A 25,753-nucleotide genomic window follows, 5' to 3' on the forward strand; every position below is an offset into this window, starting at 1 on the left:
CAAACGGACCAATGAGATCACTGCTGGAGCCCACCACAATCTAGCCCTGTCTCTCTCACATCCCTCTCTGTGTGGTGTCGATGGATTTGTCTACACTATAGAGCTTCCCAGCGATGTCGCTAACCACCGCCAACCCCTTAGTGTAGACGCACAGTAGAAGTCCAAGATGAGGCTTTTGTCTATTCTGATTACTGGGCTAGTGAAGGAGAAGCTTTCGTTCAGTTAAATTGGCTGCAATCCTCTAAATGCCCTTTCTCCTGACCCCCGATTGTGCAAAGGGGTGGGCAAGAGGACACGTGGGAGGCCCAGAAAGATGCAGCGCGACGTTCATCCCGATGACAAGAGGAGGGATGGCGTTGATAACCCTCCCTGTGTTTGGGTTAGTTAGAGAGTGAACCATGAAGGCTGGGTCGTCTCGCTCTGTGTCTGAGCTGCACCCAGAACAACAGTGCCAGGATCTTCCTGGTGGTGCTGCTGGTGGGCGCGGGGGAGGGTTACTGTGCTGTGAAAAGTGAGGAGAAGTGGTGCCCAGGACGTATGCTGCCCTCTGTCTGCACAGCGGTGAATTTCACCCTCACACATAACCACACAAGGGCACGAATACATCCCTGTGCACAGAGACACAGCGAAGGGGCAGGGGAACAGCGGGGGACACAAACCAAGGCCAAAGCTCTGTTGGCTTCAGAGGCCTCCAGCTGCACGTCTGGCCCAGGTTCCTCCTATTTCACACCCCGGTCGGGGGATTCTCTGGCTTGTGTCACATGGCAGGAGAGTCTAGACGAGCATGAACGTCCCCTCCCCCCAGACAATGTCGGGGTCAGATTCTCAGCTGGTAGAAATCTACACAGCTCCTTTGATTCCAGTGGAGTTACTCTGATTTACACCAGGGCGTGCGGCTGAGAGGGGAAACAGCCCCAGGGAATCTGATGGCGTTCCCCAGGAGTCAGGTCAGGGGAGCAGGAGCAGAATCCGGACCCCGGTGGAGCTGGGGATCTGGCCCGCTTAGTTCAATGGCGCTACACTTATTGATGCCGGCAGAGGACCTGGTCCCAGGGGTCTAGGAGTGTTATTGAAAATGATGCAGAATCTCCGTTAATTGGTGACTCTGCCAAGGTCTCAGCCTGGGAGCCTGGTGGGGATTCAGGGCCCAGGTCCCGATGGGCCCGAAGGGGATTTAACGACCGCAGAGAGCCGTAAGGAGGCTGGAAGCTGTGAGAAAGCTGTGGGGCTCGGCTGCAGAGTGGGGCGATACGCTGTGGCAGCCCTCGCTAGCTTCGCAGCGGATTAGGTCTCCGGGCTGGATAGCAAGAGCCCAGGCTGTGCAGCTCTCCTGGGCGATGGGCCGTTTGGGATAAGAAAGCTGGATGGTGCTACAGAGGAGTCAGGGCCGTGGAGAGAAAGGAAGAATTCCAGCCAGCTGGAGCGGCTCCTCCCAATGCAGCCAGTGTAAGACTCCTGCTTTGGTAAAGTTCTTCTCGCTCTGTCCCTCAGTCTCTGCCTCTCTCTGAATCTGCCAGTCTCTGTCTCGCTCCGAGGAAGATGTCAGCCCAATATTTTCTGTAGAGAGAAAATCGATCCAGCCGCCTGACCATCCTTCTCTGTGTGCCTGCCTGCCAGTCTGTCTGTCTGTTGTGTAGCTATCCTTTATCTCCCTCTCTCCGTGTGTTACAGCCCAGCCCGCCAGCGTCTCCCCTTCAGCCCAGCCTCTCCTGCACGGGGAAAACTCCCTGGCAAAACAGACAGACACTTTGTTATTGTCCTTCAAATATCACCTTAAAAATCCCTCTGGCAGGTTATCCACAGAGCCCAGCCTGCTGATCATGGCCGAGCACAGACAAACTGTGGCCACGTTGGGTGCTGAGAGCCGTTGAGCCAAACTGTGATGTCTGGATATGATGGTAACCACATCAAGACAGGGGGTGCGGCCGCCACCCCAGCCCCAGCACCTCTGGCTGTGACTATTCCCCTTCTGCTTTTTCCTTTTCTTTCTCTCTCTGTTCCCATGAACCCCCAACAATTCACATCATTAACAAAGCTGGAGCAATTCTTCCCTGAATTCATTTTTTTATATGTTCCGTCCTCGTCCTCTTCCTTAACACAAACACGTAGCAGCCCATGTTTCTATGAGAACAAAACCCTACCAAAACAAGGCGCTTCACTGCACACACGGACATCCCTCTGCGGAGAGGTGAGAGAGAGAACAAACCACACATGGGAAATGTTAGCCACAAAAGAAAGGCTCTAAGGTACTGTGGTGATAGGGGTGGGGAAAGGGCCTAGATAGAATAGAATTGAAGCAATTGGAATAGGACAGGAAAGAAGAGAAGAAAGTGGAATAGAATAGAATAGAGGTTCCCTTTGTCTGTTTGTGTCTGGACTGTAGGGTCTTCAAGGCAGACATTTTCTCTTTCCATGTTCATCACCAGCCAGTGAGGCCGTGTCCCCAAGTGGCATTACAATGATAGAAATAGACATCACTCCTAGTGACAGAGAGTCATGGGGGCAGTGGAAGGAAGGTTGACCATTGCAGCTCTAGGATGACAGGTCTGTTTGTTTCAGTAACTCACTGGCATTATTTCTCTCCCCTACCCCAGGAATGAGTCCCTCGTGGGGCGGGTCAACCACACTGTGGTGACTCATTTCATCCTCCTAGGGATCCCCAACACCGACGGTCTCCAGACCATCCTCTTCGCCACCTTCTTAGCCTTCTACCTCTGCACCCTGCTGGGCAACCTGCTCATCTTCTCAGCCATCCTCGCTGACGCCCACCTGCACACCCCCATGTACTTCTTCCTCTGCAATCTCTCTATTGTGGACCTTGGATTCTCTTCCATCAGCACCCCTAAGTTGCTGGCCAACCTCTGGGCTCAGAGTAGAACCATCTCGCTGGGTGGGTGCATGTCCCAGGTCTTCTTCTACCACTTCCTGGGCAGCACCGAGTGCCTTCTCTTCACTGTCATGGCCTATGACCGGTATGTGGCCATCTGCCACCTGCTGCGCTACCTGCTCATCATGAACCGGAGGGTGTGCGCCCTCCTGGCCGCCGGCACCTGGATCGCCAGCTCCCTCCATGCCACCATCCTCACCAGCCTGACCTTCACACTGCCCTACTGCGGGTCCAACGTGGTATTTCTTCTGTGACATCTTCCCGGTGGTCAAGCTGGCCTGTGCATAAGAACATAAGAACATAAGAAAGGCCGTACCGGGTCAGACCAAAGGTCCATCTAGCCCAGTATCTGTCTACCGACAGTGGCCAATGCCAGGTGCCCCTGAGGGAGTGAACCTAACAGGCAATGATCAAATGATCTCTCTCCTGCCATCCATCTCCATCCTCTGACGAACAGAGGCTTGGGACACCATTCTTACCCATCCTGGCTAATAGCCATTTATGGACTTAGCCACCATGAATTTATCCAGTCCCCTTTTAAACATTGTTATAGTCCTAGCCTTCACAACCTCCTCAGGTAAGGAATTCCACAAGTTGACTGTGCGCTGCGTGAAGAAGAACTTCCTTTTATTTGTTTTAAACCTGCTGCCTATTAATTTCATTTGGTGACCCCTAGTTCTTGTATTATGGGAATAAGTAAATAACTTTTCCTTATCCACTTTCTCAACATCACTCATGATTTTATATACCGCTATCATGTCCCCCCTTAGTCTCCTCTTTTCCAAACTGAAGAGTCCTAGCCTCTTTAATCTTTCCTCATATGGGACCCTCTCTAAACCCCTAATCATTTTAGTTGCTCTTTTCTGAACCTTTTCTAGTGCTAGAATATCTTTTTTGAGGTGAGGAGACCACATCTGTACACAGTATTCGAGATGTGGGCGTACCATGGATTTATATAAGGGCAATAATATATTGTCAGTCTTATTCTCTATCCCCTTTTTAATGATTCCTAACATCCTGTTTGCTTTTTTGACCGCCTCTTCACACTGCGTGGACATCTTCAGAGAACTATCCACGATAACTCCAAGATCTTTTTCCTGTGCGGACACGTACGTCATTGAGACCATGACCTTCACCAATATTGGGGTGGTGCCCATGACCTGCTTCCTCCTCATCCTCGCCTCCTACGTCAGGATCGTCTTTCCATCCTGAAGATGAACTCAGCTGAAGGGCGGCGCAAAGCAGCCTCCACTTGCACCTCGCATCTGGCGGTGGTGACGCTGTTCTTTGGGCCCTGTGCCCTGGTCTACACACAGCCCCAGCTAAGCACAGGGATGGTAACCGCTGTGCAGATCTTTGGCTATGTGGTCACACCCATGCTGAACCCAGCCATATACGTGCTGAGGAACAAGGAGGTGAAAGCGGCTCTGAGAAAACTGAGAGGGGGGTCAAACACCTCCACATTGATGTGCGGCAGCTGCAGGGGTAGCATGTGGGTCTGCATAGAAATACATTGACAAACACATCTGCATGGCTGCTCCGTGGCTCTTGTGAACCTGTCTTTCCCCATCACCACACAGCCCCCTCTGTCTGTATCTCTACAAGTCATAGAAATGCTCCTAAAAATACCTACCTGTCTTTGACATGCAGTAAGGCTGATATTTTCAAAGCTGCCTAAGGGATAGGCACAATCACTGTGCACTAAAATTAATAGGAATTTGAGATCCAAATCTTGTAGCTGATTTTGAAAATCTCAGCCTTGTTACACAGATCTGTGGAAGGAAGTGCAGCATCTTCTGAACATGCAAAAGGAAAGGGAAAAAAATTCCCTTCATCTTCTGGCATGAACCCCAGATCACCAGGCACCTGTCCTAGGTACTTGCCTAAAGTTCCTGGGTGAACAGTTGGACTTTTCAACATGCCCTGAAGATCAACGAATTTGTGATAAAATTTGCAAAAACCACCTAAGTGATTTGGCGACTTAACTCCCATTTTCAAGTGATAGAGGTATTTAGGAGTCTAATTCTCACTGAATGGCCGTGGGATTTAGGCGTCTGCAGACCAGATTTTTTAAGGCATTTAGCCAGTTACTTTCAATGGGAGTTAAGCACCTGACCTATTTAGAAGTTTTATGTGCCTAGTGGGATTTCCTAAACCTCTGTAAAGCTAGACAGTAGGCCAGATTTTTAAAGCTCTTTAGGCACCAATTAGGATTTTCAGAAGCTTTTGCAAAAGTTTTTCTCATTGAAATCAATGAGAGTTAGCTATCTAGGGCCTGATTTTTAAAGGCGTGACAGTTACGGCAATTTCCTGGATAAACATTGAATTAAGCTTAATCCCTTTGGGGTCCGTTGTATTAAAAATACAATTGTGTATGCATTATTGTGGATTGAACGTAACTTTCAAAGGAGACTGACTAATGTAATCCTGGGGAAATGTTAAAAACTTCTCAGAACTGTTTCGGACAGTATGTGTGAAGGGGGCCAGGACACATTTGGGAGGGCTCTACTGATTAGCTGGTCCTGGAAACCCCGGATCAAAAACCCCCATCCTGCATAAAGTATGGACTAAACTTGTCATGACAGAGCTAGTTCTGAGCTGAGGCTGTTATAAGCTGGTGACCACAGACGAGACCCCATTGTGGGGTTTGAAGGGCTAGTCACCCGACAGAGTCCATGGTGGAGCTGGGGTGATCTCTGGTAAGTTTATTACTATGCACGTAGGCACTTTTATTAATATAAGAACATAAGAACAGCCATACTGAGACAGACCAAAGGTCCATCAAGCCCAGTATCCTGTCCTCTGACAGTGGCCAATGGCAGATGCCCCAAAGGGAATGAACAGACAGGTGATCATCAAATGATCCATGCCCTGTCACCCAATCCCAGGTTCTGGCAAACGGAGGCTAGGGACACCATTCCTGCCCATCCTGGCTAATAGCCATTGATGGACCTATCCTCCATGAATCTATCTAGCTCCCTTTTGAACCCCATTATAGTATTGGCCTTCACAACACCCTCTGGCAAGGAGTTCCACAGGTTAACAGTGTGTTGCGTGGAAAAAATACTTTCTTGTGTTTGTTTTAAACCTGCTGCCTATTAATTTCATTTGGTGGCCCCTTGTTCTTGTATTATGAGAAGGAGTAAATAACACTTCCTTATTTACTTTTTCTAAACCACTCATGATTTTATAGACCTCTGTCATATCCCCCTCTTAGTCTCCTCTTTTCCAAGCTGAAAAGTCCCAGTCTTATTAATCTCTCCTCATATGGAAGCCATTCTCTACCCCTAATCATTTTTGTTGCCCTTTTCTGAACCTTTTCCAATACACCTCCACCCTGATAGAACGCTGTCCTCGGGAGCCAAAAAAAATCGTACTGTGTTTTAGGTGAAACTGCGTTATATTGAACTTGCTTTGATCTGCCAGAGTGCTCAGCCCTGCCCCGCCAGAGCACTGCTTTACTGCGTTATATCCAAATTCGTGTTATATCTGGTCGCGTTATAGCGGGGTAGAGGTGTATATCTTTTTTGAGATGAGATGACCACATCTGCACACAGTATTCAAGGTGTGGGCGTACCATGGATTTATAGAGAGGCAATATGATATCTTCTGTCTTACTATCGATCCCTTTCTTAATGATTCTCAACATTCTGTTCGCTTTTTTGACTGCCGCTGCACATTGAGTGGATGTTTTCAGGGAACTATCCACAATGGCTCCCAGATCTTTCTTGAGTGGAAACAGTTAATTTAGACCCCACCATTGTATATGTATAGTTGGGATGATGTTTTCCAATGTGCATTACTTTGCATTTATCAACATTAAATTTCATCTGCCATTTTGTTGCCCAGTCACCAAGACTCTTCACAGTCTGTCTGGGTCTTAACTATCTTTAGTAATTTTGTATCATCTGCAAATTTTGCCACCTCACAGTTTACCCCTTTTTCCAGGTGGTTTATGAATATGTTAAACTGGACTGGGCCCAGTACTGACCCCTGTGGGACACCACTATTTACCTCTCTCCATTCTGAAAACTGACCATTTATTCCTACCCTTTGTTTCCTGTCTTTTAACCAGTTACCAATCCATGAGAGCACCTTCCCTCCTATCCCATGACAGCTTATTTTGCTTAAGAGCATATTTTAATATGTTTTCTCTGTATTGCTTTTACCTTACAAATAAAATATGGTGACTTAGGGAGAACAGTGTGAACTTAAAACAAAGGCAATTACACTGTGCACCACACCTGGGGGGAAGAAGCAAAGTCGGGCTGCTCAGGCGGGCTGGCTTTTGAGGGAATAATGCAGTGAAAGGAACTGCTCAGCCTGGAACGGCTCCAGTCAGGAGGGAGAGAGATGTGGGTCTCCACCCAACAGCTGGAAGCCCGAGAGAGTTGCTCCTGCTGGACCAATAAGGGGAAATACAGGTGCAGTTACTCTGAACTGTGACCAAAAGTTGGGCCTAAACACCACGGTCCATTTGAAAATCCCACTACGTGCCTATCTGCATCTTTAGGTGGTGATACACCTGTGACAATCTGGCCACGTTTGAATTTCAGTGAGAACTGGGCTCCTGAATGGCTTTTGAAAATGGGACTTACTCTCCTAAGTTAATGAGGAGGTTTTGACATTTTTATTTGCTACATAGGCCTGGTCTATACTACGCGTTTATACCGAATTCAGCAGTGTTAAACCAATTTAACCCTGCACCCATCCACACAACGAAGCCCTTTATATCGATATAAAGGGCTCTTAAAACTGATTTCTGTACTCCTCCCCGACGAGGGGAGTAGCGCTGAAATCGGTATTGCCATGTTGGATTAGGGTTAGTGTGGCCGCAATTCAACGGTATTGGCCTCCGGGCGGTATCCCACAGTGCACCACTGTGACCGCTCCGGAAAGCGATCTGAACTCGGATGCACTGGCCAGGTAGACAGGAAAAGCCCTGTGAAATTTTGAATTTCATTTCCTGTTTGCCCAGCGTGGAGCGCTGATCAGCACGGGTGGCAATGCAGTCCCAAATCCAAAAAGAGCTCCAGCATGGAACATACGGGAGATACTGGATCTGATCGCTGTATGGGGAGACAAATCTGTTCTATCAGAGCTCCGTTCCAGAAGACGAAATGCCAAAGCATTTGAAAAAATCTCCAGGCTATGATAGACAGAGGCCACAGCACGGACTCAACATAGTGCTGTGTGACAAGCATAATGGAAAGCCAAAGAATCAAATGGACGCTCATGGAGGGAGGGAGGGAGGGGGGGACTCGAGCTATCCCACAGTTCCTGCAGTCTCCGAAAAGCATTTGCATTCTTGGCTGAGCTCCCAATGCCTGAAAGGTCAAAAACATTGTCGCCAGTGGTTCCGGGACTATGTTGTCAATTTACCCCCCTCCCCCTCCCCTCAAAGAAAAGGGGAAAAAATTGTTTCTTGCCTCGTTTCAATGTCACCGTATGTCTACTGGATGCTGCTGGTAGACGGGGTGCTGCAGCACTAAACAGCAGCATCCTCTCCCCTCCTGTCCCTGGTGGCAGATGGTACAGTACAATATGACTGATAGCCGTCCTCGTCATCATCCTGTGAGTGCTCCTGGCTGGCCTTGGTGAGGTCGGCTGGGGGCGCCTGGGCAAAAATGGGAATGACTCCCGGTCATTCCCTTCTTTAAGCTTTGTGTCCTGGAGATTCAGTCCTGGCAGATGGTGCAAAAGGGCTGGTAACCGTCCTCATCATAGCAGCTGGAGGCTGAGCTCCTCTCCCCCTCCGCCTTTCATGTCTAATGGAGATTCTGGACTATCATAGCAGCGGGAGGCTGTGCTCCTCTCCCCCCAACCCATTAATGAGTAATGGAGATGTCCTGCCTGGAATATCATAGCAGCTGGAGGCTGCCTCCCCCTCATTTTCTCTCACTAAAAAGTCAGTGTTTCTTATTCCTGAATTCTTTATTACTTCATCACACAAATTGGGGGATAACTGCCACAGTAGCCCAGGAGGGGTGTGGGAGCATAGGCGGCAGGTTCGTATAATTTTTGGTGGGGCCCAAAATGGTGGTCCCCCCCCCGCTCTCATCCTGTAAGCTGATATAAAATGAAGCTACAATGCGTCAGCACCACAAGATTACAAGGGTCAATTAAAAGTGGAAAGTCAGAAGCAGCACTTGCCTGCTTCAATATACAGTATTAAATTTTGTTGCACCTGTTGTGACAAAGTGGGAATGTTCTTAATGTTTTCTCTGAATACTGTGTGGGTGCCTCAGTTTCCCCTGCAAAGTGCCAACTGACGGTGTTGGGGACAAAGAGATCAGGTGGCCTCCTTGTCCGGAAGAGACACAGAGGTCAGAGGAGGGAGTGTCAGTTTGGAGCTGGCTGGGGAAATCGGGAGAGGCCCAGAACTTGGGTCTGGGCTCCCCACCCCCCAAGATGGATCTGACTGAGGGGTCCTGTTTTCTGTACCTACAAGCTCTGTTTTAGACTGTATCCCTGTCATCTAATAAACCTTCTGTTTTACTGTCTGGCTGAGAGTCACATCTGACTGCGGAGTTGGGGTGCACGGACCTCTGGTTGCCCCAGGACCTGCCTGGGCACACTCGCTGCGGAAAGTGCATGGTGTGGAAGGGCATGCTGAATGCTCCGAGGTCAGACCGAGGAAGGTGTAAGCTTCTTGCCCTGGAGACAGTATGCTCAGAGAGGAGGCTCCCCCAGAGTCCTGACTGGCTTTGTATGGAGTTGTTCCAAAGCATCCCAGCATCCCCTTCCACACCATGCGCTTCCCGGAAGTCCGCACAGGCACTGACACTCCCTCCTCTGGCCTTTGTCTCTTTTCCAGGAATTAGGAGGCCACCTGATCTCTTTGTTCTCCAACACCTTCAGTTGGCACCTTGCAGGGGGGTGGCCCAGGCCATCAGTTGCCTGGAGACAGGGTGTCGGCCATTCTCTGTGCAGACGGCATCACACTGGCCCTCTAGGGCTTTACAACAATCACACCCCCTTATCCCACCATCTAGAGCCTTAAGAAATGCATTGGGGAAACTGAGGCACACAGACAGTATTCAGAGAAAACACCTGTATACGACCAGTTACATACTTTGAAGGGTGTAAAATAATCAAATATTGTGCTAAATACAATGATACTCCAAACTGACCACCAAATTTAAGTTGCACGTTTTTCCCCTCAGGTGAGGGTTCTGGGGTGGGGCTGGCGGTGAGGGGTTCACAGTGCAGGAGCGTGCTCGGTGCTGGGGTGCAGGCTTTGGGGTGAGCCAGGGCTGAGGATGAGGAACTTGGGGTGCAGACAGGCTGCCCCAGGGCTAGGGCCTGAGAGGACTCCCCATCACCACCACTGGCAGCAGCAAGCTCCAGGGGAGGAACCCCTCCTCTGCCCCCCTACCCCCCACAGCACACTCACTTTGCACCACAATCACTGCACATGCTCCTAGGCCCCCTCTCAGGTCCAGAAAGCTCATTCACCTCCTCTATGATGGGTACTAGGGGGTGGGGGTTGCCATCACAGGTGGCCTTCCATGTTACTGCCCCTCACCATAACTTCACTGTGGATGGGGCTGCCCCTTGCCCAGCATGGGGCAGAAGTGGGGTCTGCACGGTGATGGCTATGGGGCAGGGGAGCAGGGTGTCATAAAATTCACCCAAGCCCCAGCTGCTCAGGTAGGTCTATGAATCCCCTCCCCCATCTGCCCTGTGGTGGTTGGGTGCTAGAGGGGAGGGGCACTGCCTTCACATATGGCTTCCTGCCTCCCTGACCCCTGCTGCAGGCTGCAGCCTGCTGCCCCTCACCATAGCTTCACTGGGGGACGGTGGGAGGGGATGGCATGGGGCTGCCCCTTCCCCAGCGTTGGGCAGGAGTGGGGGCTGGGGGGGGAATCATAGGGTCAAACATTCACGGAAGCCCCAGCAGCTGCTCAGGTGAGTGAGGTCAGTCTCCGAGTCCTGGCCGGAAGTCCCCTTTGCCTCTCCTCCAGGTAGGGGGAGGGGAGGGCTGCCAAACATGGCACAGCCCCCTCCACTCCGCTCCCCTCCCCCGGCCGGTGCTCCAGCAAGCAACAGCAGCTTGCATTGCCTTAGGCAGCAGCCGGCAGCAGCAGAGGCAAGGGAGAGAGACACGCTGTCTGGTCTGTGTTCAGGCAGGGAAGCTCTGGGGCCGGGCGGCAGGGCCGGCTCTAGGTTTTTTGCCGCCCCAAGCAAAACATTTTTTGGCTGCCCTCCCCCGCCCCCAGACATGAGCCCCCCCCACCCACCAGTGCCCCCCACTCACACCCCCTGTTGCCCCAGCACTGGGCTCCCCCCCAAATGTGGGATCCGCTACCAGCACACTGCAGCCGAACCCTGGCCCAGCTGCGACTCTGTCGCCATGCGGGTGGAGCTGCTGGGCAGCGCGGAGTGGGAGTACTTCCAGGTGGCGGCGCGGCTACGGGGTGGCGCAAAGAACACGGCCCCCTCCCTGGGCTTCGCAGCACTGCTGGTGGCCGAGGTGGATCAGTTCGCGCTCACCGCCCTCACCCCCGACATGCTGGCGGCCGAGGACCTGGAGAGCCCCCTGGACCTGCTGCTCTTCAGCCTCACGGTGCCCTGGCCCAGCCCCGGCAGGAGGGAAGGCAAGGATCTCCGGCTGCGGGGCTACCTGCTCAGCACCGACGAACCCAGCCGGCCGCTCACCTCCTCACACACTCCAGGAGCCCCTCGCCGCCATCGCAGCCCGGGCTCGGCTCCAGGGGACCCCGTTTCCGTCCCTCCCCAGCTCCTCACACACACTGGGTAGGGCCACCCAGAGGATTCAGGGGGCCTGGGGCAAAGCAATTTTGGGGGCCCCTTCCATAAAAAAAAGTTGCAATACTATAGTAACATGTATTTGGAAATGTAAAAAATAACTAGTGAAAATTAATTTGTAATAATTTGAAAATACACCAAATACATTATTTAAAAACATTAAATGCTTTACTGGTCTGTCTACATTTGCAATTACATAATGGGCTGTTGCTGGGTGATGGTTGGTGCCAATGGGCTGTCACTGCCTGGAGGTGGTGCTGCTGTTGCCCAGGGCTGGGTGGGGAGCTGGGCTCTGGGGGGTGCCCGGCTCACGGGCTGGGCTCAGGACTGTGGGGAGATGGGGTCGGAGGTTGTCTGGCTCAGAGGGGCTCGCCTCAGAGCTGGGGTCTGGGGTGGGGATGGGGTCGGGGGTGCCTGGCTCAACGGGGCTGGGCTCGGAGCTGGGGGTCTGGGGTGAGGAGATGGTGTCAGGAGTGCCCCCCTCAGAGCTGCTGGACTCAGTGCTGGGGGTCAGGGCTGTGGGGGATGGGGTCAGGGTGCCCAGCTCAGAGGGCTGGGCTCAGAGCTGGAGGTCAGGGCTGTGGGGGGAATGGGTACAGGGGGTGTCCGGATCAGAGGGCTGGGCTCAGAGCTGGGGTCAGGGCTGTGAGGGGATGGGGTGAGGGGGTGTCTGGATCAGAGGGCTGGGCTCAGAGCTGGGGTCAGGGCTGTGAGGGGATGGGGTGAGGGGGTGTCCGGATCAGAGGGCTGGGCTCAGAGCTGGGGTCAGGGCTGTGGGAATGGGGTCAGGGGTGTCCGGATCAGAGGGGCTGGGCTCAGAGCTGGGGGTCAGGGCTGTGGAGGGAATGGGGTCAGGGGTGTCCGGATCAGAGGGCTGGGCTCAGAGCTGGGGTCAGGGCTGTGGGGAATGGGGTCAGGGGTGTCCGGATCAGAGGGGCTGGTCTCAGAGCTTGGGGTCAGGGCTGTGGGGGCAATGGGGTCAGGGGTGTCCAGCTCAGAGGGGCTGGGCTCGGAGCTGGGGGTCAGGGGTGTGGGGGGAATGGGGTGAGGGGGTGTCCGGATCAGAGGGGCTGGTCTCAGAGCTGGGGTCAGGGCTGTGGGGAATGGGGTCAGGGGTGTCCAGCTCAGAGGGGCTGGGCTCAGAGCTGGGGTCAGGGCTGTGGGAGGAATGGGTACAGGAGGGTGTCCGGATCAGAGGGGCTGGGCTCGGAGCTGGGGTCTGGGCTGTGGGGGATGGGGTCGGGGGTGTCCGGATCAGAGGGGCTGGGCTCAGAGCTGGAGGTCCGGGCTGTGGGGGCATTGGGGTCTGGGGTGTCCAGCTCAGAGGGGCTGGGCTCGGAGCTGGGGGTCAGGGTTGTGGGGGAATGGGGTCAGGGGTGTCCGGATCAGAGGGCTGGTCTCAGAGCTGCTGGGGTCAGGGCTGTGGGGAATGGGGTCAGGGGTGTCCAGCTCAGAGGGGCTGGGCTCAGAGCTGGGGTCAGGGCTGTGGGGAATGGGTACAGGGGATGTCCGGATCAGAGGGGCTGGGCTTGGAGCTGGGGCTCAGGGCTGTGAGGGGATGGGGCCGGGGTGCCCAGGTCCGAGGGGCTGGGCTTGGAGCTGGGAGTCAGGGCTGTGGGGATGGGGCCAGGGGTGCCCAGGTCTGAGGGGCTGGGCTTGGAGCTGGGGGTCAGGGCTGGGTGGGGGGGAATGGGGTTGGGGGGGTGCCCACCTCAGAGGGGCTGGGCTTGGAGCTGGGGGTCAGGGCTGGGCCTGGGGGGAAATCGGGTCGGGGGGGAGCCTGACAACCCCCACCCTGAGACCCCCAATCCAACCCCCTTCCTGGCCCCTGACCGCCCCTCCCCACAGAACCTGTGCCCCTGAGTGTCCCGGGACTCCCTGCCCTTAGCCACCCCCCGGGCCCCGGCTGCTCACCCCCGGCTCACCGCGCGCCTCGAGAAGCGGCCCTGCCCAGCGCGGCAGCCGCGTGGCTCCGGAGGGGGCTGAGCTCAGCTGCCCCCGCTCGGCGTGGAGCTCCCAGCCCCGCCCCCTTCCCACACGGCTCTGAGCGGGGCAGAGCTCCCAGCCAAGCGGCTGCTGCTGCTGCAGTGCTGTTTAGGACCCGGGCGCGAACAAGCGGAGGAGGAGCGGCCCGTCTTCTGCAGCCAGGGTGGGGCTGCGCTACCGGTAAGGGGCCATCCCTCTCCCCCAAGCGGAGCCGAGAGCGCGGCCCTGCCCGGCTGCAGGGGACGGGCCGCTCCTCGGCTCACAGCGGCAGGATGAGTTGGGGCCCCAGCCTTTTGCTGCCCCAGGAACCAGCTTGTTTTGCTGGTGCCTAGAGCCGCCCCTGCTGGGCGGGGAGGGGGGAAGCTCCAGCCCTGGCGGCGGTAGCGGTGGCGGTGGCGGTGGCGGGGGGGGGGCGCTCCAAGCAGGGGAGAAAACATTGGTGGAGCAGAGCCCCTGCTTGGGAATTTCCTGGGGCTAAAGCCCCAGGGAGCCCATATAAGTCGGCGCCTATGTGTGGGAGGAGGGAAGCAATGGGTGGGGTTGTTGCAGGGGCACCCCCTAGAATGGCATGCAGCTCATCATTTCTGTGGGATAGCTGGGGCTCTGACCTGGAGTGGCTGTGCTCTCTGGTTCTCTAGTAGACTTGCCCCATATTCTAGGCAGGACTGACTCTATTTTTAGACAAAACATAAAGAAGGGAATGACCTGGGAAGTCATTCCCATTTTTGTCCATGCACCCCCAGCCGACCTCAGCAACGCCAGCCAGGAGCACCCATGACAGCAGCAGACGGTACAATATGACTGGTAACCGTCTCTGCTACCTTGCAAAGGCAAATGAATACTGCTGTGTAGCACTGCAGTACCGCATCTGTCAGCAACATCCAGTACACATATGGTGACAGTGAAAAAAGGCTAAACGGGCTCCATGGTTACCATGCTATGGCATCTGCCAGGGCAATCCAGAGAAAAAGGGTGCGAAATGATTGTCTGCCGTTGCTTTCACGGAGAAAGGATTGAGTGATGACATTTACCCAGAATCACCCGCGACACTGTTTTTGCTCCATCATGCATTGTGATCTCAACCCAGAATTCCAATGGGCGGGGGAGACTGCGGGAACTATGGGATAGCTACCCACAGTGCAACGCTCCAGAAATCGACGCTAGCCTCGGTACATGAATGCACACCACCGAATGAATGTGCTTAGTGTGGCCGCGTGCACTCGACTTTATACAATCTGTTTTAAAAAACAGTTTCTGTAAAATCGGAATAATCCTGTAGTGTAGACATACCCATAGATAAAGTAGAAAGATAAAAAAGAAAGAAAAATGCTAATAGATTTAACCGAGGTGAGAATGCTACACTCATCACACACAATGTATTTTGGATTTGTGGTGCTTATGTATTGCGTCTTCTGCACCTGTTGCCTTGAATTTTGAGTAATATGCAATACACATAGAACCTAAACCTGGGAATAAAATGGGGATTTTTTTCTTGTTTCCTGCCCCCAGCTGTTGTGTCATTGGAAACGGTCATTAAGTTTTCTGTGCTTTTTCTAGTTGTTCAAATTAAAAATAAATCTGGAATCTAGTGTCTGGAGACGGTTGGGCCCCATTATGAGACTGACAAAGAGCAAGTGAAATCTTAGAGAACAGCAAAAATAGCTGGACGTTAAGGCTGGAATTTCCAAAGAAAGTTAAAAGTCTATGGCAGTTAGACACCTAGCTCTTGTGAGGTGCTTTTGAAATTCCCAATCTAAAGCAAAAGTGTGAGATGAAGTTCACCTGGGTGCGCAGAAGGTCAGCTCTCCAGTTTTATACCACCTTCCGTCCTAAACCATTTTATACTTGCACAATTACCCTGACAAACTCATCGGCACACGTTATTATTGAGGCCAAGAGCTTAGTAGATTTCAAACAAGGATCAGAGATTGATCTGGATAACGAGAACATCTTGATGATGATGACTGGCTTTTATATAACTCAAGGACAAGTAGTAAATTTTCTTTTGGAGCTTTTCTTTGGTGGAAAATTCGATTTTCAATGGACCTGCCCAGGGGTAAACATCATCCACTAGATGGGAATATGACCCTCTACTATATCAACCCACAGTGAACTGGGCACCAAGGAAAGTAATACTGCTGGGCCAGAAAGGTGTAGAAATCTCACTACATACAGATATGGCCATACGCGGCCCGACCCTCTCTGGTATAAACTGACGTGGCCCCATTGACTTCAATTGACACCAGCTCGAGATCTGAACCATTGACTCCCGTGGAGCTGTGGTGGGTTCACACCAGTTGCAGATCTGAACCATTAACTCCAATGGAGCTACAGCCAATTTCTGCCAGCTGGGGATCTGTCCAATAACGCCTAGCGGTCTGGCTCGATGTGGTGGGCCCTGTGCAGAGTCAGTCCCTGTCCTAAAGGAGTTTATAATCCAAACAGCCTTAAGGCAGTGCCCTAGCCCCATTTTACAGATGGGAAACCAAGGCTTGCGCAGAGCACGTGACAGGCTGTCTGGCATCCCACTCCAGGGCCTTCACCTCAGACCCTTCCTTCTTTGGGAATTGCTGGGGGCCTACGGGCCCCCTTGTGCTGTGTGCTGCACGGAGCTAGAGAGGCCGCATGGGCCCCGAGGACAGGACATTCTAACCTGAGGCAAGACACAGCAAGTGCATGTGGCATACTGAGGGCGGGGGTGGGGTTTACAAAAATAAGACCATGTGGTGACAGACGTCATTTTATTTTTAGGAGTTGAAGAGCTTTGACAGTTCCAAGGGGTGGGATAATGGGCTGTTCGGACCAGTGGTCTGATGCTGATTGGCTGTTCCTGTGTCCCTAAAACAAGTTAAACACTTCGGATTCTGCCCCGGGACCCTTCTTAGATGAGCCTGAAATTCTGTTCTTTTCCCTTTCTCCTTGGATTAGTACGTCAGAGCCACAGTCACGGACCAGGACCCCAGTATGCCAGATGTTCAAACATGGGACAAAAACACGGCTCCTACCCTCAAGCTGCCGATCCCATCACCTCCCATTGTCACACACAGACCCCACCTATTTCTCTGGCTCCCATGACTGAATTCCTCCTCATTCTCCTCCCAGTCGGTAATGACTTTAGCCTCACAACCCTGGGTGTTGTGTGGTAGTGAAATGACCCGCATGGGGAAACAGATGCCAAGGGACTTGCCCAAGGTCATACAGGGAAATAGAACCCAGGAGTCCCGACTCCCAGCCCACCCTGCTCTTAGCACGAGACACGACTCCCTTCCAAGAAACAGAAATGCAACCCAAGAGTCCGGAGTGCCAATCAGCTTCTCTAGCCATAAGAGCATTGGAACAAATTCCAATAGATCCCAGGAGCCTGGAGTTCAATCGTTAGACCCACTCCCCTCCCAGAGCCAGCGACAGAACCCAGGAGTCCTGATGTTCATCTCCAAGTCCCTCTCTCTCTGTCCAGTTCTCAGGCAGCTCTCGCTGGCAGCAGGATAATCATGGCTCAGGCCCTGGCAGTTTCCTGCCCCCCAGCCTCATCAGGGCTTCTTTCATCTCCTTGTTCCTCAGTGTGAAGATGAGGGGGTTGAGGAGCAGGGTCACCGTGCTGTAGAATACACCCACCACTCTGTCCACAGGGTGATGGGACCCCGGCTTCAGGTAGATGAAGACCAGGGGAACGTAGTAAGTCACCACGCAGTAAGTAAGTATGTGCCACGCAGGTGAAGGCCCGATCCCTGCCCTCGGCGGAGCGGATCCTCAGGATGGATGAGACGATGTAGACATAGGACATCAGGATCAGCAGGAAGCAGGCCATGGCCACGAATCCCACGTTGATGAATGTCACCAGCTCGTTGAGGGCCGTGTCCCCGCAGGCCAGCTTCAGCACAGCCGGGATATCACAGAAGATGTAGCCTACCTGGGTGTCCCGGCCATAGGGCAGGCGGAAGGTGAATGCAGTCTCTATCAGCGAGTGCAGGGAGCCCCCTAGCCAGGTCCCCGCTGCCAGGCACAGGCAGGCTCTGCGGTCCATAATGACGCTGTAGCGCAGTGGCTTGCAGATGGCCAGGAAGCGGTCGTAGGCCATGACCGTGTAGAGGAAGCACTCGGTGCAGCCCAGGAAGTGGAAGAAGAGCTGGGCCATGCAGCCATGGAAGGAGATGGCCCCACCGCCTGGCATGAAGCCGGCCACCACCTTGGGCACCACCACCGAGGAGACCGTCATGTCCAGGAAGGACAAGTGGCAGAGGAACCAGTACATGGGCTTGTGCAGCCGGCGCTCCCGGGCCACCGCCAGCAGAATGAGCAGGTTCCCGCCCAGCATCAACAGGTAGATGAGGAGGAAGAAGAGGAACAAGGGCACCCAGGAGCCCCACCAGGATGAAATGGGTCAGCTGGGATTGGTTCCCACACACCATTCACTCCATTTGGGTCCCTGTGAGTGAGCGTGGGGTGTTTATAATTAACAAAGGGAGAACGATGGGTGATTTCTGCATGGGCATTCGGAATAACACTCACGTACAGGGCTCAGAATCAAACCCAGGTGTCCTGGCTCCGCACCTGCTCCAACCCACTGGACCCCACTCTCTTCCCAGATCTGGAGATAGAACCTAGAAGTCTTGACTCCCAGCCTTCTCTGTTTTAGCCCACTAGACCCCACTCCTCTCGCAGAGCTGGGGATAGAAGCCCAGAGCAAAATTCAGACAAATTCCAATGAGAAACAAAGCACATGTGGTTAGCTGCGAGGGTGATTAACCCTCGGAACAAGCTCTCAGGAGAAGTGGCAGATTCTGTGTCTCTCCCTGTCTTCAAGACAAGAGCACTTGCCTTTGTGGAAGCGCACCTGCCTCTATGGAGGACGGCCTTTAGTCAGGCAGGAGTTGCTGGGCTTGGTGCAGGGGTAACTGGGTGAAATTCTATGGTCTTTGGTACCCAGGATCATCCTGGCCTCCTCTAGCCTTAAAATCTCTCTCTGTAGGACTCTGTGGCTGTGCACGGTACCTGGCCGTGTGCTTGCTGGGATGCTGCAGCCAGTGCTCTAAGCTGCCCTCTCAGCTCTCCCTTCACCTCATAAATCCCTCCGACCAGACACTTCACACAGGAGCTGGGTTCGATTCGAATGTGAAGCCAGCCTCAAACCAGCTGGGATTCAGGGTCTTCGTCTCTACAGAGCATTACCCCAGAGCTGCCCACTGCAGCTTCCTTGCATCTGCCTCCTAAGTAATTGGTACCAGCCACAGTGGAAGACCAGGCTGGAGGGGCCCCAGCCCTGATCCGATCAGGCAGTTTCTCTGCTCTGTTTAGTGTTTCCTTCACCTCTGACATGTCCTTTCTCTCTGCAGTTTCTTATAACCTTGCACCTTCTCTCTGCTCTTCCTTGTGCTCTCCTCCCTTCCCCACTTGTGTATCTCTCTCCTTCAGGATCACTCATGGCTGGGCCAATATTAAACTGCTGATGTTCACTGTGCTTTTAAGTACATATAACGATGCCCTCCGACCACCACTGGGAAGCTCCAGTGGGCATTATTAGAAGTGTTGTTTGGGCACAGTGAAGAGGATCCGTGTATTTCATTAGTGAGGAGAGCCTGTGGGCCTGGCTAGGCTGGACTGCAGAACGCACCTGGGGCTGACAATGATGGTTACACCAAAGGTCCTGCCTGTGCTTAATTTAATGCAACGATTCTTATAGAAAACTGCTCTCGCTGATATTCCACACACAGAATGCTCTGAGCCAGGCCTGAGCCCAGGGATGAGCTGCCAAAAAATTAACAACCGGTCCCCTCCTCCTCACCCCTCGGGGGGGTCGTGCCTCCCCCGGGGACTCCTGCCTCATCCAACCCCCCCATTCTTTGACCCCCCCCCCCGATCCCTACCCCATCCAACCCCTCCTCTCATTCCTGATGGCCCCCCGGGACTCCTGCCCTATCCAACCACCCCTTCTCTCTGTCCCCGACTGCCCCTGGAAGTAGAACCTCTGCCCCCAACTGGCCCCCACCGCCCCATCCAACCTCAGATCCTTCCTGACTGCCCCCCAGGGACCCTAGCCCGCAATCAATCCCCCTGTTCCCGGCCCGCACACTGCCCTGACCCCTATCCACCCACCCCCACTCCCAAACTCCCCTGCCCTCTTCCAACACCCCCTCCCTGCTCCCTTACCACGCTGGAGGCCGGGCCAGCTGGACCAGGCTGGGGCTGACCCACAGCCCCTTGGCAGGGACCAGCACTGGGGGGAGCTGCTTGGCCGGAGCCAGGCTTGGCAAGGTAAGATGGGGTGGGGGAGCGAGGAGGGCTCCTGGGAGGGCCCAGCCCAGTCCTGCTCCAGCCTAGCGCCCCAGGCCTCGCCCTGGCTCTGGGCTGAGTGGCTCTGGCCCCGGCCCGAGACTGGAGTTGCTCAGCCAGAGCCTAGGCCAGATCCTCTGGGCCGGGGCCAGCGCTGCTCAACCAGGCCCGGGGCGCTTGCGGCCAGAGCCACTCAGGGCCGGGGCCAGAGGCGCTCGCAGCCAGAGCCGGAGCTAGGCCCGGGGCGCTAGGCTGGAGCAGGACTGGGGCCGGAGCCGGACTGGGCCAGAGGTGCTCGCGGCCGGAGCCGGAGCTCCGGCCCCGGCCCCGAGCGCCTCCGGCCCCGGTCCCGGCCCCGGCCCCGAGCGCCTCTGGCCCCGGTCCCGGCCCCGGCCCCGAGCGCCTCTGGCCCCGGTCCCGGCCCCGGCCGCCTCTGGCCCGGTCGGCCCGGCCCGGCGCCTCGGCCCGGCCCAGCGCCTCGGCCCGGCCCGGCGCCTCGGCCCGGCCCGGCCCAGCGCCTCGGCCCGGCCCGGCCCCAGCGCCTCGGCCCGGCCCCGGCGCCTCGGCCCGGCCCGGCCCGAGCGCCTCCGGCCCCGGCCCGGCCCCGAGCGCCTCCGGCCCCGGCCCGGCCCCGAGCGCCTCCGGCCCCGGCCCCGAGCGCCTCCAGCCCCGGCCCCGAGGCGCTCGGGGCTGGGGCCGGAGGCGTGGGGCCAGAGCCACTCTGCCGGAGCCGGGGCATTCGGCAGGAGCAGGACTGAGGTAGGCCGCACCACCCCTCCTTGGTCCCCTCCTGGCTTCCCCGCCCCAGCTTACCTTGCCAAGCTGCTTCTTGCTTCTGAGTCCTCCCCAGACCCAAGCTTCCCGCGCTAACATCTGATTGGCGGCAAGCAGGGAAGGGGGAGGAGAAGGGCAGGGCAGAGCCTTCAGGTGAGGAGCCCAGGAAGCAGCGGTGAGCTGGGGCCGGGTGCGGGGCGGCCCTTTTAGAATCCGTTGTCCTGGAACAACCGGTTCTAAAAGGGTTTCTAAATTTAACAACCGGGTCGTGCGAACCGGTGCGAACCGGCTCCAGCTCACCACTGCCTGAGCCCAGGGCTCTGCAAGGGGATGCTGCTTTGCACAGAGTGGAGTGGGTGTCTCTTCCCTTGGTGTGAGTGCCGACCCCAATGTCCCAGCAAAGTTCTAGGGCAGGCCTGCACAACATGCGGCCCGTGGAGCCTCACTGTGCGGCCCGCGAGGGGATTCTAAATCGCCCTCACACGGCACTCTGTGGGCAGCCCAGAGCCCTTTGACTCCCGGCCATGGCCGAAATTTAAAGGGCTCAGGGCTCCCCAACGCTGCGGGCAGCCCAGAGCCCTTTAAATCCCTGCCCCAGCCCTGGAAAGCTCCGGGTTCCCCCAGCCACTGGAGCCCCGGGCCCTTTAATTTGCTCCTGAGGGCTCCCAGCCACCTCTTCAGCTGGGAGCCCCTGGTTGATTTAAAATCAAGTATCACCTCCCCACAGCCAACCTTCCTTTTTGGCCCACAGCTGTTCTGGTGGGGTGGCGCTGGGGAAGGAGGGTTTGTTTCTGCAGGGCTGGGCGGTGCTGGGGCGGGGTGTTTCCGCAGGGTCAGGAGGTGCTGGGGGGGGGGGGGAGAAGGGTGTTTCTGCAGGGCCAGGAGGTTTCGGCCCTCAGCTGTTTTCTTTGGAGTAATGTGGCCCTCGCCGCTTTACGAGTTGTGCAGGCCTGATCTAGGAGATGCTGTGCTGCAGGGAAGGGGTGGGACCCTGTTCTCTGGGTATGTCTGAACAAGGATCAAAGACTTGGGCTTGCAGGGCTCTGGGGCTAAAAAACCCACCACCAACAAAAACATTCGCTCAATAGATTTCTCAGCTCAGCCCCACTCCAAGCATCTACAGAGCGATATTTACCCCTGCAGCCTGAGCCTGAGTCAGCTGACCCAGGCCAGCCACCGGTCTTTTATCCCTGTGTAGACATACCCTCTGAGTCGGCTTTGGATCCAATATCCCAGCATGGTAGCTGAGGGCGTGATGCTGTAGGGGTGCTGTCTCCTGCGAGTCAGTGAGAGCCCAGGTGAGAACCCAGCGCATGGTCATTGGAGCACTCATGGCACATTTTGATCAAAGTCGACGTTTTAACCTTCATTTCCTGTCTATAACTAGAATGTAATTAACTGTCTAAGCGAGAGTGTAGAGGCAGCTGTAATATCAAGCAGGTCATATCCCCAGCTAGCACGCCTCACCAAAGCGCCTTGGGAGTTAATACTCTCATGTCTGTTTACATTGAGCAAATTCACTTTGGTTCTTGGCTGCACGTCTATCAGATTATACGATGGTGGCTTTTCTTTCAAAGCACGGCTAGGTGGGAAAAAGTTTTTCCTTCCCAGGAGAATTTCTGGCATTTTGAAATTTTTCAATAAAAAAAAGCAAAATCCACAAAGTGTTTCTTACCCAAAAATCTCAATAAATAAATAAATGTTTCTTATTAATAATCTGTAAGTGTTTTAGTCAATACTGACCTTTCCCCTTTAACAAGTTCTTAACGAGGCATTGTTTAGACTTAAAACCCCCACAACTTTTTGGGTTGACAACATTGAAACAGGGTGTTTCTACAGTCTTGAGGATTTTTATTTGAGTCAAGTGTTTTACTGAGCCCAACACTGTTTCAGGAGTAGTTCTGGTTTTGCAAAATAGACATTATCCTACCAAAAATCCACAAACAAATCCAAACAAACAAAAAACCCAAACAAACCCACACCAAACACCAGAAAATGCCCCACCAGTTGTATGTCAAAGGTTCATTTTTCTGGCATCTGAACAAGCTAAGTGGAGAGTTAGGGGAAGAGTGAGGAGACTGAAGGATACAATTTCTACCTGAGTGCTTGCATTGCCCTGGGTCCCCTCGAAGGCCCATTTCACAGGCTAAGGGCCAGAGAGGTTATCAGGAATTTTCTTAGGAGCCCAACAGACTTAGGTGCCTCCTTTGACCTTTCCAGCATAGGAGACTCACCCAGTGTCTGGGCAGATCTCAAACCCAAATCTCTTGAGTTGCAGGTGACCCATAATAAACCATTCATTGAACAACAACTTCCATTGCTCCTATGAAATCCAGGAACCCTGCTACATGTTCCGGAGTGCCATCTACCAGCAGCCTCACTGCTAACAAGCCATGCACTCACAGAGGTGTGTCTCCTTCACAGAGCACTCCTGTAACACGACACAGTGCTGTGACTGCACAGGTGCCCCTTGCAGGTGGAAATGTCTTTGTTGTTTCTGAAGGACCCTGGCCCAGATCCTGAGTGGGTAGAAGTGGGTAGCTGCACTTCTATTGGATTGCAATGGAGACCTAGAGGTGAAAGGCTCCCAGAACGAGTCTCTGTCCAGTGCTCCCAGTGCTGACAGATCTCATTTATACTGTCAGTGTGTGAATGGTGGTTCACCTGGAGGCCCAGCTGGGAATGGAGCCCTGTTCTCCCAGGGGCTGCACAGACACAGTAACAGGTCAGGCCCACACTGGTCAGAGACTGCACAAACAGTGACAGCCACTGGGATCCTACTGCACAGACAAACCCAGAGTGACTGTGCTTGGGAACCCCACTGCACTGGGCACTGCTCAGACACACAGAGCAACAGATATCAGGAGACTGCAGTGCTAGGCACAGCAAAGATAAACAGTAACAGAGATCAGGATTATCACAGGGCCACTCACCACTACAGCAACTTGTCCTGACTGCTCTGGGGATTAGCTCCTTCCAGGCCCAGCACAGAGACTGCTAAGCACTGCACAGACACATAGTAACTGAAACTGGGACCCCACTGTGCCAAGCACTGCACAGAGACACAGTAACTGAAACCAGGACCCCACTGTGCCAAGCACTGCACAGAGACACAGTAACTGAAACCAGGACCCCCACTGTGCCAAGCACTGCACAGAGACACAGTAACTGAGACTGGGACCCCCACTGTGCCAAGCACTGCACAGACACATAGTAACTGAGACCAGACCCCGACTGTGCCAAGCACTGCACAGAGACACAGTAACTGAAACCGGGACCTCACTGTGCCAAGCACTGCGCAGACACACAGTAACTGAGACTGGGACCCCCACTGTGCCAAGCACTGCACAGAGACACAGTAACTGAGACGGGACCCCCACTGTGCCAAGAACTGCACAGAGACACAGTAACTGAAACTGGGACCCCCACTGTGCCAAGCACTGCACAGAGACACAGTAACTGAAACCGGGACCTCACTGTGCCAAGCACTGCGCAGACACACAGTAACTGAGACTGGGACCCCCACTGTGCCAAGCACTGCACAGAGACACAGTAACTGAGACGGGACCCCCACTGTGCCAAGCACTGCACAGAGACACAGTAACTGAAACCGGGACCCCAACTGTGCCAAGCACTGCACAGAGACACAGTAACTGAGATCAGACCCCCACTGTGCCAAGCACTGCACAGAGACACAGTAACTGAGACCGGGACCCCACTGTGCCAAGCACTGCACAGAGACACAGTAACTGAGACCAGACCCCCACTGTGCCAAGCACTGCACAGAGACACAGTAACTGAGACGGGACCCCCATTGTGCCAAGCACTGCACAGAGACACAGTAACTGAGACCGGGACCCCACTGTGCCAAGCACTGCACAGAGACACAGTAACTGAGATCAGACCCCCATTGTGCCAAGCACTGCACAGAGACACAGTAACTGAGACCGGGACCCCACTGTGCCAAGCACTGCACAGACACATAGTAACTGAGACCGGGACCCCACTGTGCCAAGCACTGCACAGAGACACAGTAACTGAGACCGGGACCCCGACTGTGCCAAGCACTGCACAGAGACACAGTAACTGAGACCGGGACCCCACTGTGCCAAGCACTGCACAGAGACACAGTAACTGAGACCGGGACCCCGACTGTGCCAAGCACTGCACAGACACAGTAACTGAGACCGGGACCCCACTGTGCCAAGCACTGCACAGAGACACAGTAACTGAGACCGGGACCCCGACTGTGCCAAGCACTGCACAGAGACACAGTAACTGAAACCGGGACCCCCACTGTGCCAAGCACTGCGCAGACACACAGTAACTGAGACTGGGACCCCACTGTGCCAAGCACTGCACAGAGACACAGTAACTGAGACCGGGACCCAGACTGTGCCAAGCACTGCACAGAGACACAGTAACTGAGAACAGACCCCCACTGTGCCAAGCACTGCACAGACACACAGTAACTGAGACCGGGACCCCGACTGTGCCAAGCACTGCACAGAGACACAGTAACTGAGAACAGACCCCCACTGTGCCAAGCACTGCACAGACACAGTAACTGAGACCGGGACCCCACTGTGCCAAGCACTGCACAGAGACACAGTAACTGAGACCGGGACCCCGACTGTGCCAAGCACTGCACAGAGACACAGTAACTGAGAACAGACCCCCACTGTGCCAAGCACTGCACAGACACACAGTAACTGAGACCGGGACCCTCACTGTGCCAAGCACTGCACAGAGACACAGTAACTGAGACCGGGACCCCGACAGTGCCAAGCACTGCACAGAGACACAGTAACTGAGACCGGGACCTCACTGTGCCAAGCACTGCACAGAGACACAGTAACTGAGACCGGGACCCCAACTGTGCCAAGCACTGCACAGAGACACAGTAACTGAGACCGGGACCCCACTGTGCCAAGCACTGCACAGAGACACAGTAACTGAGACCGGGACCCCGACTGTGCCAAGCACTGCACAGAGACACAGTAACTGAGACCGGGACCCCACTGTGCCAAGCACTGCACAGAGACACAGTAACTGAGAACAGAC

The 25,753-nt window shown here is 54.5% G+C and overlaps 2 pseudogenes; one reads left to right on the forward strand and one right to left on the reverse strand.

The window, feature by feature from the left end:
• Positions 1–398: 398 nt before the first annotated feature.
• LOC120380680 lies at positions 399–4,404 on the forward strand (annotated as a pseudogene).
• A 12,730-nt stretch (positions 4,405–17,134) lies between these two features.
• On the reverse strand, positions 17,135–18,054 carry LOC120380681 (annotated as a pseudogene).
• Between the last annotated feature and the right edge of the window lie 7,699 nt (positions 18,055–25,753).

Source organism: Mauremys reevesii, linkage group 13 (genome assembly GCF_016161935.1).
Source record: "Mauremys reevesii isolate NIE-2019 linkage group 13, ASM1616193v1, whole genome shotgun sequence".
Lineage (NCBI taxonomy): Eukaryota > Metazoa > Chordata > Testudines > Geoemydidae > Mauremys > Mauremys reevesii.